This window comes from Frieseomelitta varia, unplaced genomic scaffold (genome assembly GCF_011392965.1).
Source record: "Frieseomelitta varia isolate USP_RPSP 00005682 unplaced genomic scaffold, Fvar_1.2 scaffold_189, whole genome shotgun sequence".
NCBI lineage: Eukaryota > Metazoa > Arthropoda > Insecta > Hymenoptera > Apidae > Frieseomelitta > Frieseomelitta varia.
This window is the reverse complement of record NW_025109627.1, coordinates 137,723-156,336: the sequence shown is the minus strand read 5'-3', so window position 1 is coordinate 156,336 and position 18,614 is coordinate 137,723. Positions and strand designations below refer to the sequence as shown.

At 37.1% G+C, this 18,614-nt stretch overlaps 1 protein-coding gene and 2 non-coding genes across 3 annotated transcripts in view; all 3 read left to right on the top strand.

Moving 5' to 3' along the window:
* Positions 1–18,614, top strand: part of LOC122539036 — a 189,590-nt gene that overhangs the window by 65,695 nt on the left and 105,281 nt on the right. The gene's annotated exons all lie outside the window — the stretch shown is intronic.
* On the top strand, positions 10,432–10,647 carry LOC122539060. The gene has a single exon (XR_006308975.1). It is a non-coding gene; the product is annotated as a small nucleolar RNA U3 (small nucleolar RNA).
* LOC122539058 lies at positions 11,438–11,653 on the top strand. The gene has a single exon (XR_006308974.1). It is a non-coding gene; the product is annotated as a small nucleolar RNA U3 (small nucleolar RNA).

The following is an 18,614-nucleotide window of genomic DNA, read 5'->3' as shown; positions in this document are numbered from 1 at the left end:
AACTAACGCAGGAGCACAAATTTTATCAACTCGTTGTTAAAAATGCCGAGTTTTTTTCGACTCTCGGTGGAAAAAACTGTTGGAATCGGGATTACGCTCGAATTACGATATTATAGTATATTATTATTAATATTATAGTATAATATTATAATATTTTAGTATATTATAGTATAATATTAATAATAATATATTTACTATTAATTATAACAGTATATTATTATTAATTATAACATTATAGTATATTATTATAATATTATAATATTATAATATAATATTATAGTATAATATTATAGTATTAATATTATAGTATATATTATTATAATATTATAATATAATATTATAGTATAGTATATCGTTAATTAGTTAATTAAAATTAAAAACCCACGTAAAGTATCTGAAATATAATAATTTCCAAATACGTGGAACAATGTTCTATCAAGATTCCATTGTTCGGATTCTCAAAAATTCTTCGCAACAAAACTTTCCGAAATTGTTGTCTAGATTACTCTGAAAAATTAATTTGCCGCGTGAAAGGAATGTCTGCTATCTCGATCTGTACCACCCGAATATTGTATCTGCACGTAGCCTGCATAGACGAAACGTTTAATTAAAAAAATAAATAGCCGAAGAAAAAGAGGGACGAGAATGCGTGATAGTAAACCGTGATAGTAAACGCAGAGCACGAAAAGTTGAGCGTTTCACGGTGGCACGCTTGGCACACATAAAGTTCGTAGTTTCAGAAACTGGCGCAAAGTAGTTACCGGCGCGAAGTTATCGAGCGGTCGATTTATCATTTGCCATCGTAAAAATTGTACGCGCTGTAAGAGTTCAGCTCTCCATTCCGATTGATCGTATAATTTCATTAAAACGGGAACGCTCGGGGAAATCGATGGAACGTCTGCCCTGCTCGTTATTCAGCTAACGATTCTGCTAATTCGCGAACGAGCATCTCCCTTTTTTTTTTTTTCAAAGAAAAAAAAAGAAAAAAAAGCGGCGGAAATTTTTGGAATTTCCCCATTTTTTTCAATTGTGTACCGGTCGAAAATTAACTCGCTAATACACGGTCTGCTGCAAATTAGACTTACAAATTATGCGGATGACGAAATGAGTCTACACGACTGTTTAAAGAATAATCGACTACACGAGAACACTATGACAAGTGTTGTCTCCATTTTGTCTTTCTTTACTTCCAACATTCGTGGACATGATATAACCTTTTATAAATTCAGATTTAACGGGAATTTATTATATAACTTATAATTGGGATTTTGCGCAATAGTTCGCGTGGCATTAAAGTTCGAAGATACAGTTTCTCACGACGAACAAACGTTTGCAGTTATATATATTTGAAAATTGCAATTGAATTCGCAGGGACCATATTCGCCAATTTTTAACTCTTTCGAAGTCAACATTTTTATGGACGTGTATAGTTAATTCTGATTGGTTAATAAAAAATATTAATATAAATAAAAAAATGAGAAGATTAATATTAGAACAAATCAAACCATTTTATATACAAATGGTTGTAGTTTAAATGATAATTAAAATAAATCACGTTTTTTGTCCAAAAAAACAAATATGTTAAAATGTTAAAAATTGCAGAAATGTTAATCCTACATAGAGGACAGAATTCACCGTATAATTAAATATCAGGGACCTCTATAAATCTCCTCTCGAAATATCCTCTTTGCTAGGCTCCCGTGTCTACTTTTTTCGTGATCTCGCGGTTGCGTCGTTTCGTTTCTCAATGTAAAATCGACGACAGAGATCGTGGTAGCGGCATTAGCAACAAAATGTCAAGAGTTGCGAACGTCAAGATGAATACCGGTTATTCTCACGTCGAATAATAATGTCACGTGCGTGAAATACGAGCGTACTGTCGCGAACGCTTAGACGAAGGATGAAAGATGGCGGATGAATCTTGAGGAGAATGTCAGAGGATCGCCACACGAGCGAAACGAGCGAAGCAGAGAGATTTATTTACGTAAATGTTTGTATTTACAAGCATCTGCTGCGACGAATTTATACGTGAACTCTGGCTCGGTTATCGTCGATTTCACGATTTTCCACCCTCTCGAACGCCTCTCTTTATCCAGACCAGACCGTCCGCAAGAACGCGAGAAGATATTTTTGTCTGGATTGACAGAAGTTATTTGGAAAAAGAAATGACAAAGAAATCCAAAAATTTCTATCGTTTTCTTCTCACATTTTAAAGCTCTCCAAACTCTGACGTATAGCAAAGTGACATGTCTAAAGAGGACTGTGAGGACAGAGACAAGCGCGAAGCAAAGTTTCCCGACGAGTGCTGGAATTTATTTATAACATGTGTGACAAGGTTTGTCTACTCTGAAATGTTACACTTCTCGCAGTGTAAAGACCTCTTTATCTAGGCTATAAGAAGTTCACAGGTTAAAGAACCGTCAACTGTCTGGAAAAGAAAAATTCGAATTCGAAGAAAAACTGAAAATCTACGATTTCAATCAATATAATTGTCAAAAAACACAATATATATATTGGATTTTAATTTAAGCACCGACGAGAAAGAGAGAGAGAGAGAGACACACACTTTTCGGTTCGCACGATCGACGCACGAAACCAGCGATCCCCCGGCCCGTTCGTAATTACCAGCGATCGATAACGACGCTGTTCGCTGTCTAAATTAAGAATGTTTTCGCTCGCTATCGCGCGCGTTGCGTTCCGGTAATTTTATTTCCGTGTTCCGAGCTGGGTCGAGAAAACTTACAGCGTGCGCCGTCGGTGAAAAAAGAAAGAAGAAAAAAAAATACAAGGGACAGTGAGAGAGGGAGAGAGAAGGTATGAGTGAGTACACTTCTTATCTGAGAGTCGCGGTGCATCGTTCGCAGTATTCGAGTCGACGTGATTAAGTGCGTGCGTGCGCTCGCGTGTAGGCGTGAGCATGCTCGCGGTCGCGCGTTTACACGCGAAGAACTCGAGGAGGAGATGGTTGCCTTCAGAAGATTAGAAAATGCGTGTTTCCGGAATTCGTTCTTGATATCGAGTGTGTTTGCACATCAATTATGCCTATTTACTCGGCACAATTCTCGTTGTTAGTGATTACTCGTTCGCGCGGGACTGAAGTTTGGAAATTTTCTACAATTGGATTCACACAGCTGACAACAGATACAACTGAGAAATTAATCAAGAGTACATGCGCGTGTTGAGAAATTTTTTTTTTAATTGTTAAAACGATATTCTTTACGTAAAAAATATTCTTTCTAAATCGGAGAATACACAATCCCACTGATTTTGATATATCTCGTCATTTTTCATTCAATTTTCGTGTCTTTTGTAACACGTCGATTAATAATAGAACTTTCATCTTGGAAACGAATCCCCCATAACATATTTTAAGAATGTTGTTAACGGTGTTTTTCATTTATTCACTAGACATTCAATTTGCATTTGCATTTACAGATGAATTATTTTGTTGTCTGCGCATTGCAAGAAGCGTATAAATATACCGAGAAGTTAAATAATTTTCAGAGCGTTGATGCTCTCGCTGTCGTTCGACGATGAATGGTAATTGTGTTAATTTGATTCGTGCTGTCCTCGTTATATTCTTCGGTTAGAGCTAACGGGAAATTATTCAATCGCGGGGATATGAGACCGACTGTGAATATCAAACGGCGTTTCGTTAGTCGAAGAGAAATTCATCCTTGTGCCTCGTTAATTCAATGCTAATGCGCTCTGGCCGCGTGTCTGGAAATTTAAAATCAATAGCCGAACGATCTCGCCGAATCGCGCGACTTCGCTCTTCCCCTAGAGCAAAAATGAAACGTCGTGTCGTTGAATAATTTCTCTTTCTCTTCTATTTTTAAACGAAACTTTAATCTCGAGCGTTGGCCTGCTTCGTGAACGTTTCGCTTGTTTGTACGTAAAATTTTTTCAAATATAATTTCCAAAGCACGATTCAAATGGAATTTTTCTTGATTATTTCCATTAATTAATTTCATTATCCCGGATTTATGAAAATTCTGGGATCCAATGACTCTTGAAATTGAATCTGTCACGACTGTCGTTTCTTCTGTTCGCGACTTCCTTTCACTTAGTTTCCACGCTTTGAAAAGTATTTTTCAAACCGGCGCCGGGGAATTATTCAGGCATTAAATTTCTGTTCTCGACCTCTTTTCAACCTTGATATTCGGTAATATTCTGGCTGTTAATTTTAATGTCGAAGAAAAATTTCACGAGATGCAAAAGCGAATGCAACGAAACATAATTTTTCTGAACAAAATCTTTCATTAAATGAAATTCAATTCGTGAACTTCTGAGCGAAAAGAATTTGAAATTTTTAAAAAATACTAAAAGTATTAAAAAATACTAATAGACTCGTGTAAGAAGCATGTAAGAGGCACGGTGGATTGCGTGAGTAGTATAAAGTTGACTCGATACGTTTCGGATGATAACGTTAAGTGGCTGGTGTAGCTTAATAACCACTGAATATGCATTCGAAAAAGAGGAAAGTATTTTAGGTGAAATTTGTTAGTCAAATCGAACTTCTGCCTCTCTCGAAGTGGGGGACTGCTTGAATAAGCAAATTAAGACGACGTGTCCAACTACGTTGCCTCCTCTTTTATACGGTTTCTTTACTTGCTTGTACACGTTGCGCCTCGTATTTCTTGGAATTTATGGTTTCTCGTAAACGTTGTGTCAAACAGTACAGATCCAGATCGATACAAAAACAGAGACACTATTAATTTTACTACCCTTGCAAGAGTAAGGAATTAGTTGTCTGGCATAAAACTGGGTAAGTTAAATTGACATTCGTACGACACACAAACGATAAATCGATAAATTAAATGAAAATAGCCGACAAGATAGATGTCGATTCGATTAAATGAAATTACACCTAGTGTCTGCTTTTATGGTTGGCTACAAATGGCCTCCCCAGAGTCACAGTTTTCCAAAAGCGTCAACTTCTCTTGGCGATCCTCCAACTTTTATTTCGACCTGGTACTCCTGTCGGTTTTCTTTTTTTTTTTTCCTTTCTTTTAAAATTCTTGAAATAATAATCTGTTGGTAGATAATTACAAATCATATAAATTACTAAACGATCTAAAATTATCTGTCAGTGTGTACAAATATCTCAGTTGTAATTATAAAAAAACAAAGGTTTGAAAATTATATAGGAGAGAATCGTACAGTATCGAATAAAAGTAGGTTTTTGTTTCTGACGAAACAGTAATAAAAAAAATGAGTTATTCTCGTCCTTTTTTTCAATAGATTTAAGAATTACTAATAAAATATATCTATATAATTTTTTTTTAAAGCATAAAATATATCTATGTAATTTTTGTTAGAGCATAAAATATATTTATGTAATTTTTTTTTTAAACAAAATATATCTATGTAATTTTTGTTAGAGCTTAAAATACATTTATATAATTTTTTTTTTTAAAGCATAAAATATATCTATGTAATTTTTTTTCTTAAAGCATAAAATATATCTATGTAATTTTTTTTCTTAAAGCATAAAATATATCTATGTAATTTTTTTTTAAAGCATAAAATATATCTATGTAATTTTTGTTAGAGCATAAAATATATTTATATAATTTTTTTTTAAAGCATAAAATATATCTATGTAATTTTTCTTTTAAAGCAAAAATCTTTCTTTTTAACTCGTGTTAAATCATCAGTGCGAAAAGGAATTCGCGTATATTTCCCTCGAAATTTTAGGTTCAAACGACTCCGCATTCTGATCAGCTCTATTTCAGTAATAAATTAATCAAATGAATCGCGACTTGGTCCACCGATGCCGAGCGATTCGTACGAGCAGCAGCAGCAACATTGATAACAAAGTTAATAAACCCCGCCCGGGAGCGGAATCAAGTTTTCGAGTCTCATTGATAGAGGGTGCATGGAAACCGCGGTTCAGACGGCGGATTCGAGGACGAAGGAAATAATGAACTCGGTCAGAAACAGAGTCCGGCTGTGTCGTTCAGGCCGTGTGACAGGTTAATTTCACCGGACGGGAAGGAATTGGAAACCAGCCGTTTTCGCTATTCCCGGAGAAACTTTGATCGAGAATTTTGCCACATGCGGTTTGCGGCCAACAGGTTGGTCAGTCACCTCGTGTCATATAACACGGCGAATTGGAGCACGATCCGTGCCAAATTTAAATCTCCACCAACCTCCGGCCGATACACGTACACACGCACGTACACACGTGCCTACGCTCGAAAGTCCCAGAACATTATTTTTAATGTTTTAATCGCATCGACGTGTCACAATCCCCGAAAATTTAATGTTTAATCGCATTGGCATATTGCAATTGTCCCGTAGGAATCCTTTGTACCCACGTTTAATTTTTCCTTAGGTTTCCGAGTTTTTCAAAAGTGTAAGAAAACTTTGTATTACTCGAACGAAGTTTTTCAGAGCTGTGTCGTATAGTCGATTTTCAGGTCGAACTTTTTCGAGAAAGTAATGTTGTAATTTTAAGCATGTATAGTATTTCTCGTCTTCAAATTGAACAGTTTCTTCTTTTCAACCAGTCCAATTCTGTCTAATTAATTTCATCGAAATACCTGTTCAATCAGAACTGTACCAACAAATGTTGCACACTTGTTCTCAGTAAAAATTTGAGAAACGTTGCTCCCTTGATTCTTTAGCCATAAAACACGTGCTCGTGATCAATCACAATCGCGACAAGATAAAAACGAAATTTCCATTTCTCTCGGTGTTTCAAGGATCCATCCCCGACATTTCCCGGTGAAATCACACCGGCCTCGCGATCTCGAATGCCGGATTCAGCGGGGCGTGACGCACGCGGGCAAGAGGCTCTCGACTTAATCGTTCGATCCGTCGAGCCTCTGCTCGTTCGAGGAGATCAGGCTGTGGAGCGTCTGACAAAGCGTCCGCTGTCTCTCCATTCGTCTAACGAATTCACATCCGGCGGAAATGGCGCGAGACGCTCTCGAAGCCTCGCGAGGCCGAACGCCGCGACAAGAGAACAACTCCCTCGTTCCTTTCGTTCCGCCCGACATCTGCTCCCCGGAACTAATTTCATTGCTCGCCTTTCCTTGTCCTTGTTTTTCCGCTCCTCGTCGATGAGTCCTTCATATCTCTCTCGGGCGGCGTAGAAGTAATAGTCATTAAAAACGAGAAGAGCGACGAAGGGGACTGGGTTAATTCGAACGAAAAGAATTTCGACGTTCCCTTCGAAATTTCGCAGGTTTTTTTTTTTAGTTGATTATGATCGATAATTTCCTATTTTCACAACAGAAAGGAAGATTGAGATTTGTAGCAAAGAAAATGAAAGGAACCGAATAAAGGAGAAAATAAATCTTGTAATAGAATTCGCGCGAACAATGTGAAAATTCTATTCTATCTCGTCAATCATTAAGTTACTAGCTAGATGTATATTTTATCTAAGTATATTTTTTTCTAAGTATATTATTTATTTTATAGTTTTATATTATTTTATTTTTTTATTTTATAGTTTTATATTATTTTATATTTTTTCGAAGTATATTTTATCGGTAATAATCCTAGAATGAAACACTCTGATCGAACTTTGTTCGTGTAATCCAACGTAATAACTCAGTTGACAACTTCAAGTATCGTGTCTCGAATTCGCGGATCGTCCTGTGCAATTAATATACCAGAACTACCAAACTAGTCAAAATGACCAGTTTCTAATTTCTCGTCGACGTGAAACGACGTTTTCTATTTTCAATTTAGATATGTATATGTAATTTTTCGGAAAATATACAGATAAAAAATAGGCTCGTGTCATGAAGTCTCTCTAGTTTAACTTTCGCTATTTCATCTCCGATGGAAATGTTACGGTTTAGTCGCGGGTAGTTCCAGTGTATAAGAAAGTATCGTGATACTAGATAGATACCGGGGCGAAAGTAGCAGAACCGCGGTGAAACAGTTCTGGCCTTCTAGTGAGAGAAGCTGGTGTACGCGTCTGACCAAACGCGGTCTCGTTCTACTCGTCTGACCGTGTAACCGCTCGTATCGATTCGTACTCGGTGGCTCGGGCAACGAGTCCGCTGTTTCTACCACCTATCGGGCACAAGGGGAGAGAGAAGTCCTTGACTTAATCGCGCGGCGTATGTTAGCGATCCCCGGGTGTTGGTGACGTCGTCGTTGCTTCGTGGTTCACGTCTGAAAGAGCCAGGCCACGACACCCGAGATACTTGGACCCAACCATGATAAACACGCGGTATCCTGGGATTAACACGTAACCCGCATTGTCTTCAGGCGAGTCCTTCGTCATGCTTGCAAGCACGAACGTACATACGTACATCCGTAAGTACAGTCCCAAGCGAAAGTTTAGAAACCGGTGCTTTCGAAACGAGCATGTTTGCGGACTGCTTTGATGGAAAAAATTGTTCAACGGTCTCGTGATTTCGAGTATCTAAATGGTGCTTCTTTTTCGATAGAAGATGATCCCTTGTCGAGGAACAATATCGTTAGCAAATTTACCGTATCGTGTAAAAAGGTCTTTCCAGTTTTCAATTTTCGTTGCATTTTGTACAGAATTTCTTTGGAATTTCACGTTTTTCCTTTCAAAAGTGTCTTTTTTTCTTATGCGCTGGATTATTTGAAAAAAAGAATTCTAAGATACTTGGGAATATTTCTGACAACATTGCCGTTTCTCAAGGAAACGATTAGACCCATGATCCCTTAAACAAGTATGATCTTGATGAGTGGAATGTAAAAAATTTGACCTCGAAATTCAAGGTAAAGATCAATTTACATGTTTCTCCATCAAACGGTATAGAATTCATCTATGATAGCCAAGAGCAAATGTTTTTTTCCATCCTGTACAATCATCCAACAAAGTATTGAAAAATTGCTTAAAAAAAAAGAAAAAAATAGAGAATTTCTTGAAAGCCTGGTACAGTACAAAAGTGGTACAGTATAAATAGGAAATTTCTTGAAACAGTGATTTCTTGAAAGCCTGATACAGTACAATAAAAATTGCTTTAAAAAGAAAAAAATAGAAAATTTCTTGAACAGTGATTTCTTGAAAGCCTGGTACAGTATAAAATTACTTTCGAGCTTTCAAAAGAAGAAAAATTCTCAAATCTATATATATATATATATATATATAAATTTTAGATCAATCAGAAATTAATATCAGCACTTTAACCGTAAGTTTCCGTAGTATTATCGATAGTATACTTTCAGAGATTGTTCCGTAATGCGCAACGCGAATCGTTTCATCCGACGGATGCGCCGGAGCGTTTAATCTCGGCATTCAGCGCGAAGGTGAAACAGAATTTCCAGCGGGCAAGCTCGAAGCAGCGAACCCTCGGAACGGATTCGAAAATTTCATTTGGCGCCAGAGACGCCCGAAACTTGCCCCTGACAAATTGTGTAATGACTTGTTAAACCAGTTGGACGTGGCTTTCGCATGCCTCATTTGTAAACCGACTGTACGCCTGCACGGCAAACCGTGAAGTTTGGCCACAACTTGCTGTATCTTCGCCGACACGGCGCGACACGCCACAATACGCTCGACAGACGAACTATCTGTGTTTGTTTCCGTTTCCGTTTCCGTCACCCGGACGTTCCGTCCACGCAAACTTCTCCAATGAACACCGACTGCTCTCCTCGTGCCCGAAGAAAGGATCGCTTTTGACCAGCGTCGATCGCACGCTGGCCCGCGTCTCTCGCCACGTTTGAACCTGAATCTGTCGAGTTGATTGACTTGATTGAATTGAGTTACTCTCGTAATCAGGGGACTCTCTCTCTCTCGCTCTCTCTTTCATTCTAAGGATCAAAGATTAGACTTTCTAATCTTCTAATAATGGTCAATCATAATAATTAGAATTGACAGCGGCTACTCATTTCCACGCTACCAAATTCTCGTACTCGTACGAAACTACTGTTGGCACGTTGACTGCCGCCACTAGTTCTCGAGTGTCAAGGAATTTAATCATTCAACCAAAATTGAAAGTTAAAGATATTACAAGTTAACTACTTACGCTGGCACTCTCTTCTCAACTCACTGTCTTCTCTCTTTCACGGCTCGATCACTCTGCTCTCTCTGACGTCCCGACAATCACTCTGTTCTCTCTGGCTTCTCGACACTCACTGCCCAGTTTCCTCATCTGCACAAAATTCGTCATTCGTACACACATACACACAAACGCATCCATACCCTTAATGTTTTAAGGCCTGGAGGGATAGCCATAAACAATCCCAAGTCCCAGGCCTAACTTTCTCTTTTATGGTACACCACTTGGGACATCTGATTGCAATTGTTGGGCACTGGGGAAAGTTCTGGGCCTTTCCCAAAAATTTGCCCATCCCACATAATTCTATCTTCGTCGTTTTTATATGTTATTTCAGGATCTTCTTCATAGATGGCCAGGTAATTCGAAACCAGTACCTGCAGTCGAAAGAACATACTGCCAGTTACATATAGGCATCGTCGTGGCTGCAGAAACCAAGATCATACTCCACAGGATCATTTCTGTAGTAGATCTTACTCCGTTCTAAACCAAGGAACGAGTTAATGCAGCCACGATGAGGAGGTGCGGCATTTTTCCCTGAGCGTGAGGAAGACTCGGGAGACTGACTTCGGTTTCAGTCTTTCAGTCATCGATGATCGTTCAGTCCTTGCACTTAGTGCAGGGATGATGGGAAAGGTGCGTTCTGAGTGGTTTTTTTTTTTATTTTGTTTAAACATCAAACACAAAGTGTCTTTATAGACAGGTTTATAAGTAATTTCAAAGTGATATATATATATATCTAGTATGCAATCAAATGTAAAATGTAGTATATGCCATATGGTACAATATAATATACATTGTATTATTAATATTATTAATTTATAATTATTATATTCTCGTATGTACATATTATATAATATATACAGTATATACCGTATATATAATATTGTAATTATTATTAACTTATAATTATTATATAATGTATATCATATACCGATATTATTTAATATGTGTAGGGTATACCGTATAATATTATAATTATTATATTGTATACTGTATACCGGTATTATATAGTATATATAGTGTACCATATGTGTGTAGTGTTATAATTATTATTAATGTTATTTATAGTATGTATAATAATAATTATAATATTATACGGGTGACACGTGGAGTATTTACGCAACAAATTCCTTACTCATCAGTGCAGGATTCGACGATTGAAACTTCGTAGGAAAGCGAAACAAAATCAGCATGGACGACTTCCGCAACGCGTTAATCCGATTTATCTTGCTCAATAGAAATGATTCCGTGCCAGTCAAACTAAATCAAGAATGCACAAAGGAATCGAACTTTCGATGATAATTTTATTCCGTCATCGTTGGTTTTGTGCGTTTCTTCGTAATCTTCTTCATAGATGGCGAAGTAGTTAGTCGCCAGTACTCGCAGTAGAAAATGTACACTGGCAGTTAGATATAGGCATCGTCGTGGCTGCAAAAACTAAGATCATACTCCACAGGATCATTTCTGTAGTAGATCTTACTCCGTTCTAAACCAAAGAACGAGTTAATGCAGCCACGATGAGGAGGGGCGGCATTTTTCCCTGAGCGTGAGGAAGACTCGGGAGATTGACTTTGGTTTCAGTCTCTCAGTCATCGATGATCGTTCAGTCCTTGCACTTAGTGCAGGGATGATGGGAAAGGTGCGTTCTGAGTGGTTTTTTTTTTATTTTGTTTAAACATCAAACACAAAGAGTGTCTCTTATAAATAGGATTGTGAAACAACTGAGTAGTACTAACGTGGGAAAAAATTAAACGAAATTTAAACCCACGTTGTGTTTATTAATATTGAAGTAATTAGTAGCCATAAACAATCTCAAGTCCCAGGCCTCACTTTCTCTATCCAAAATCTTACCCCTTACAATCTCTATCTTCACGCACTCACTTGTAGTACACAACCGTATGCTCGTATTTTACATTTCATGATTAGACAAACAGTCCCGAGTTTGGTTTTTCCGTTTGCAACAATTGCCACGCGGGAAAAAATTCCGTACAAACGAGACTTCCTTATCCCGCATTTTTACACTCTGACACGAACATTTGTTGTCAATTCTCAATCATCCGTCGGCCACGCGAATTCCTACCTCTAAAGTAGTCTAGACTCGTTACTGCACTGACAGAGACGAAGAAGAGAGCAGAGAGTATCGATGAGCCAGACGATCGATCGCGATAGCCTGGGCTCCTTACTTCGGGGATGAATAAACGCATCGTTCCAATGAACGGTGAACAATCGTATTCGAAGAATGCATCCTGGCTCTGTGGATAGTTTGGCGAGTCGAAGATTTTTACCAAGATCTTTCAGTGATCGATTGCAAACGCGTGCGAGATCGAGATAGAAACGGAGTATTGACCACTTGCGCTGGCAACTGATTGCGAGTGACCAAACCGTATACAATAAGTTCGTCGCTTTTTTCTTTGAACTCCTTGGTATATCGCTGGATAGAAATTATTGAGAAACTATTAATAAATCCATCGTTTGTTTTACATAAATATACTTAAAACTGAGAAAATATTACGATTTTGGAACAAAAGAATTCTCGTCGCGCGTGGCACGTCATTCCGGCGCAAGAGGTTAAAATAAATTCTCAACAACGCGAGAGATCGAACGTGTACTGTTATTTATTATATCGTCATAGTGTAATATATTTCAAATTATTGGTTATTCCTGAAAGGAAACGCATAAAATTCGATTCTCACGGCGGTCGACGTGTTAAGTTCTGCCGATCATCATATAAGCACCAGCAATAATAATAATAATAATCATCGTGCATCATTCAGTCGATGAAAATTTCATAATCCAATCCAGATCCACTTGCACTTTATACTCAACTATTAACGATCGTACGCTCGATGATGGGAAAGGGACAAATTTTCCACGCCAGTGGAAATACTGGCAATTCGATCGAGGGATATTCACGAGGCTTCGATCCTTATCGAGGCAATATATCTCGGAGGGGTGGAATCGTTGATAATCGGGATTCAAAGAGCGTTATAGTTGGCTTTAATGTCGGGTATTTAGATCGAGGCATGTTGTCTCTCTCTCTCTCTCTCTCTCTCTCTCTCTCTCTCTCTTCATGTCGCTTTCACCTTTCTTTATTCATCCCTCTGTCTCTGTGTTCACATCGTGCGCACGTATTACGCGAGTACAGGCGTGTTCCAGGTGGATGATAACCGTCGAGATGCCTCAGGCCTCACCTTGACGTGTTCATGCTCCGGTCTTCTCGTAAACTTTCCGGACCTCGTCCTTCTTCGTACTTCTTCGATCGTTTCCAACCTCTGAAACCGATACATCGCTCAACAAATTCGTCTCTCCTCCATCGATACCAGTTCCCACCAGTTTGTTTTCGTCCACTTTTCTAAATCGATGGTCTCTTCCTTGATGTTTCCCCTTGGTTGCTCGTTTCTCTGAAGCATTCGTTTTTCTAGCATTTATCAAAATACGCTCTTAACCTCTTCCTAGCTAGTAACTGATTCGCGGACCATAACGAGTGACCAAACCAATTATACAATAATTCGTCTTCTTTCCGAATTAATCGGTATATCGCTGAATAGAAATGACTAAGAAGTAATAAATTTATTACTTGTTGTTCGCTGGATTATGTTACTATACTTAAAACTGAGAAAATATTGCAATTTTCGGCCAAATATTCTCGACGTGCGTGGCAAGAGGTTAAAATACGAACTGAGAATAGTTCAATGGAATCGTAGCAACATTTTTTAAACGATACATGCTCTAAAGAGTCAGATATAGTTTCTTTCGTTGCAACGAGTTGACAATATTTTTATAAGCCATTTTGAAAGCCGCCACGAAATTCGAACTGTCGGCTGTTTTAATAAAAGATGCCACGAGATTTTCATCGTTGAAACGATTTTGCGACCTTACCTCCAAAACCATAAAGAGTACGTCCTCGCTTCTTCAATGCATACACGACATCCGTGAAAACGTCACGGTTTTCCGTTTAGCGTGCTCCGTATACGTAACTGCGCGCCACGAATGACAGTTTTCTAAGAAAACTTTCAAGACGCCGCGAGTTTCTTCATAAATCAAACCAGACACGCGCTGAACACCGCCAGACGAATTGCTGGTTTCTTTGGATACTTTGAGTATCGTCACGAAGTATTCTTTTTTTTTTTTTTTTTTTTTTGCACTCTAAACTGTTTTTCAATTATTTCTTCTTTTTTTTTTCTTGCAATTTAATTAACAAAAACACGAACGCAAAGAGTTAACACTGACGACATAATTTCAAATGTAGTGGTTTTCGAATTGTAAAAGGTGAGGAATTAAACTAATTTCATTGAAACGTACACTTTTCCAGAGTAAAATATTTTTCAGGTCAAAAGTATTTCAACGAATGACAACATTTTACTCTGTCCGCCAACTCCTCGACAGCAAATCTCTCTCCACCTAGTTCTCTTTCTTTAAAAAATGACCTTAAAAACCTAATGCCCGCGCATTTAAATACCACCTCTATTTTCTACACTCGTTTCCTATTCTTCTTTCCACCAATAGCCGCCGTTTCTACGCCGTCTTTTCGACGATCCTAGCCATTTTCCGCTCGAAAAACTCGCCACTCTTTCCGATGATAAAATACAATTTAACCACTTTCTCTCTCTCTCTCTCTCACACTTCGTCGATGCTTAACCCTTTGTTATTTCCTCGTCGATTCTTATCTTCCAGGCCTTTTTCTCTTTTCCTTTATTTCTTTCNCTCTCTCTCTCTCTCTCTCTCTCTCTCTCTCTCTCTCTCTCTCTCTCTCTCTCTCTCCCTCTCCCTCTCCCTCTCCCTCTCTCCTTTTTTTTCTTTTTCTTTTCGTTGTTGCCGCAATTTGCCGCGGAGAAGCTGCAAGCGCCGTAGCCCGAGCTCTCGATGCGCCCAGCAGATACGACCTTTTGCGAGATCGGTCCGCTCCTTCTTCCTCCGGGAGTAATAAGATCAAAAAGCCCGTCACTGTTACACCGGTGGAAAGTTCCCGTCTCCGCGAGGCATGTTTCGCCCTCCCTTGCCTCGACAGGGTGGTTCCGTTCAGAAGAAGAAGAAGAAGAAGAAGAAGAAGAAGAAGAAGAGAAAAAAGTGGAACGTGTTACCGAAGGTGCAACATGTTTTCGTGCATCTCTTCTTCGCGCGGTTTCTGCCGAATTGTAATGGAGGTCCAGTTGGGATCGCGGCATTTGAGCTGGTTTGGATTTCTTTTAACGATAGGACTACGGACGGTTAAGGTGAATTTTTGTTTCTGTCGAAACCGATCAGAAGGAATGGCCTTTGAGAATATTTTTATATTTACCGACTCGCTGGTTTCCCACGAAATGAATTACTCGTGTCTTACGTAGTACGATTTTGATTGAAAATTGGCACATTTTGTCGCTGAACATATTAATAAGAACAATAAGTATAATAAAGATATTTAGACTTTGATTAAAAAAAAAAAAATTAAATTAAATTTTCGTTTCGACTAAAGTAATTCTCAGCACAAAGTAATTCACCAGATATGAAAAGTTACGATTCTTGCAAACATATTGGTGTGGTAGTGTTAACAGAATATTTAGGGTATTTAGTAGTATTGTCGATGATCAGCATTACGAACGTTATCGACAAACGTAATTAAATATATATATACACGTAAATAAGATATTTTAAAACAATACGTAAATTTAACGTAACGTGAAATTAAATGTTACAGTGTATTATATTGAAAAAAATGCATTGTTGCCCCTGGGATAATTAATTTTTAATTAACACACCAGTATTAAGCAAACTGGATTAGTTACAATTACAATTTAATTTCATTTCATTCTCTTTCATACAATTTAATTTCATTCCATTCTCTTTCATACAATTTCATTTCATTTCATTCGTATGATTTGCAAGATTATTAAAAAAGACCAGTATATTAAAACACCGTTTAATAATAAACTGTAATTGAAGATTGTTGGCATACGATTTACGAAAATTTAATCTGAACCGGGAAACAAAAGTATGGTTAAAATTCTCATTTTATGTGGGAACTTTATGCAGTTGCATGCTGAAGATATTCTGGTTAATAGACGAGGATTATTTTACCAAGTATGATATTATAATGGAATTTTTATTACACGTTGCGGAGAGGATCTATAGGGAGGGACATAAGAAGCACGTAGAGGAAGAAGATTATTACATTGACTATGATGGCTAGTTGTAAAATTTCCAAACATTAAAATATTAATATAATTATACATATATTATGTATTGTAATATATTTAGTAGACAAAATTTAACTACATGTATTATATAATAAATTTCGATAAATATAAGCAGAAATTATGATTAAAATGACTGCCAAAGAGAGAACTAATAAACGGATCGAAGCTTGTTAAAATTCTTGCGTACCAAAGTTGAAGAGTAATTTCCATGGAAACTACGCGAAAAATTCCGCAACAGGGATTTAGCGAGTTTCTTGATTCTTTCCCCCCTATTGAGTAACTGGGTCGACCTTTTTATTTCATCGATCGGTATTCTTGTATCTTCTTTCTTGAACAAGAGTTCCGCGAACTTTTTTCGTTCCCGCCGTGATTAGACGTTTGCCGGGGTCCGTTTAAAAGAGGAATTTACAAGCGAGCTTTGGAAAGCAAACTTCCCTCGAGATTTATCTTGCCCCGAGATAATAAAATTACTTATTTTCCTTCGATGTAGAAAAGATTGCGGGATCACGTAACTCTGAGTAAAGAAAAAAAAATTAAAATTAATTAAGTACTCACCTTTTATTTCAGGGGTAGCGAAATATGAATTTTACAGGATCTGAAAGAATATAGAAATGCATAGAGAGTTTTCTCTTAACTCTCGGTTGATCGAGGTTCTATTGTATTCCTTTTACGAACAAGAAAGAAACGAATAAACTTGAGGTTTTAGTTTTTTTTTTTCAAAGTCCGAATTTTACCAACATCGAAAACATTCATTTTCACTCGACATCGATCCTAATTAGCTCACGCTAATTTCGGTAGAAATTTCGTTTACACGCGAGTGAGTAATGAGAAAAGAAAAAAGAAAATTAAAATTGAAATTAAAAATTAAAATAAATTAAAATTAATTAAGTAAATTACTCACCTTTTATTTCAGGGGTAGCGAAATATGAGTTTTACAAAATCTGAAAGAATCCGAGAAAAGAGAGTTTTCTCTTAACTTGGATGATCGAGGTTCTATTGTATTCCTTTTACGAACAAGAAAGAAACGAATAAGCTTGAGATTTTTTTTTTTTTCAAAGTTCGAATTTTACCAACATTGAAAACATTCATTTTCACTCGATATCGATCCCAATTAGCTCGCGCTAATTTCAATAGAAATTTCGTTGACACGCGAGTGAGTAATGAGAAAACCCTCGCTAGCGGAAGCAAAAGCTGGCTGACAATTTCATCGGAATTTCGAATTCGACGTACGTTCGAGGGTTTCGCGCGAAAAGAGTTTTTCACGCCGCGAAACGAAAGAAGCGAGGCACGTCCACGCAACCTCGCGACGTTTGGCGATGCTTTGACACAGCGCGTCGTAGCATTCGCTGTTTAATCGGATTTCGCTTTGACGAAGTTGCTGCTTTTCGCCGAAACTGTCGAATTTCTACCGCGATGGGTCGCGTTGCTCAGCTATTTAACGAGCGTACACGAACCTCGATAATAAGACGCACAGCCGTATTAAATGTAATCGTATTTCGAATTCCACATGTCGCAAGACATTTCACGGCTTTGGTTATTCCTATTTACTGGAGGTTTTTGCGCAAATTTTTCGAGTTTGCAAAGACGTTGTGTTCAATGTTACTTGACGATTGCGCTACCATTCAAAAATTTAGAGCCTCCGGTATAAATCCTGGAAATTGACGCTTTAAGTGTTTTGTTTTGCTTCGTATCGAGAACTTCAAGCGCTTGCGTGCTTAATTGTTTTTTGGACTGCGACGAGAGAAAAGCAAAGTAAACGCATCTGTTGTAAAATCGAAATAAATTATAACGAAGCGTATATAAAATTTTCTGACTGTCTTTTTCATTAGAATCATATTTTATTAGAAAATTGTATCATTTCACTCTAATGTTTCATAAAAAATTATATAATTACAATTTGTCCGAAAGTATTCCAAAATGTGTTAAACTGTGCTTTGCTGAATTTCTTTCACGACAAGTATACCCAACATAAATGTCGAAAGAGTCAATTAGATAACGTTGAACTTAATTTAAGGTCAAGTAGAAAGTACTATTGTTAGTACGTGATAGTATGTACATTAGAGGCACTTATAAGTAACATCGTTTTTTGATACTGTACAAAATTTTACTTTATTTTAAGAGTTAATACTTAAACTGAAGATTTAAGAGTTTTAATATATAATATAATTTAACAACAAGAATCTGTAATAATCTATAATATAATTTAACAACAAGAATCTATAAGAATCTATAATATAATTTAACAAAAATTTAAGAGTTTTAATCTATAATATAATTTAACAACAAGAATCTATAATATTCCATAATATAATTTAACAACAAGAATCTATAATAATCTATAATATAATTTAACAAAAATTTAAGAGTTTTAATCTATAATATAATTTAACAACAAGAATCTATAATAATCTATAATATAATTTAACAACAAGAATCTATAATA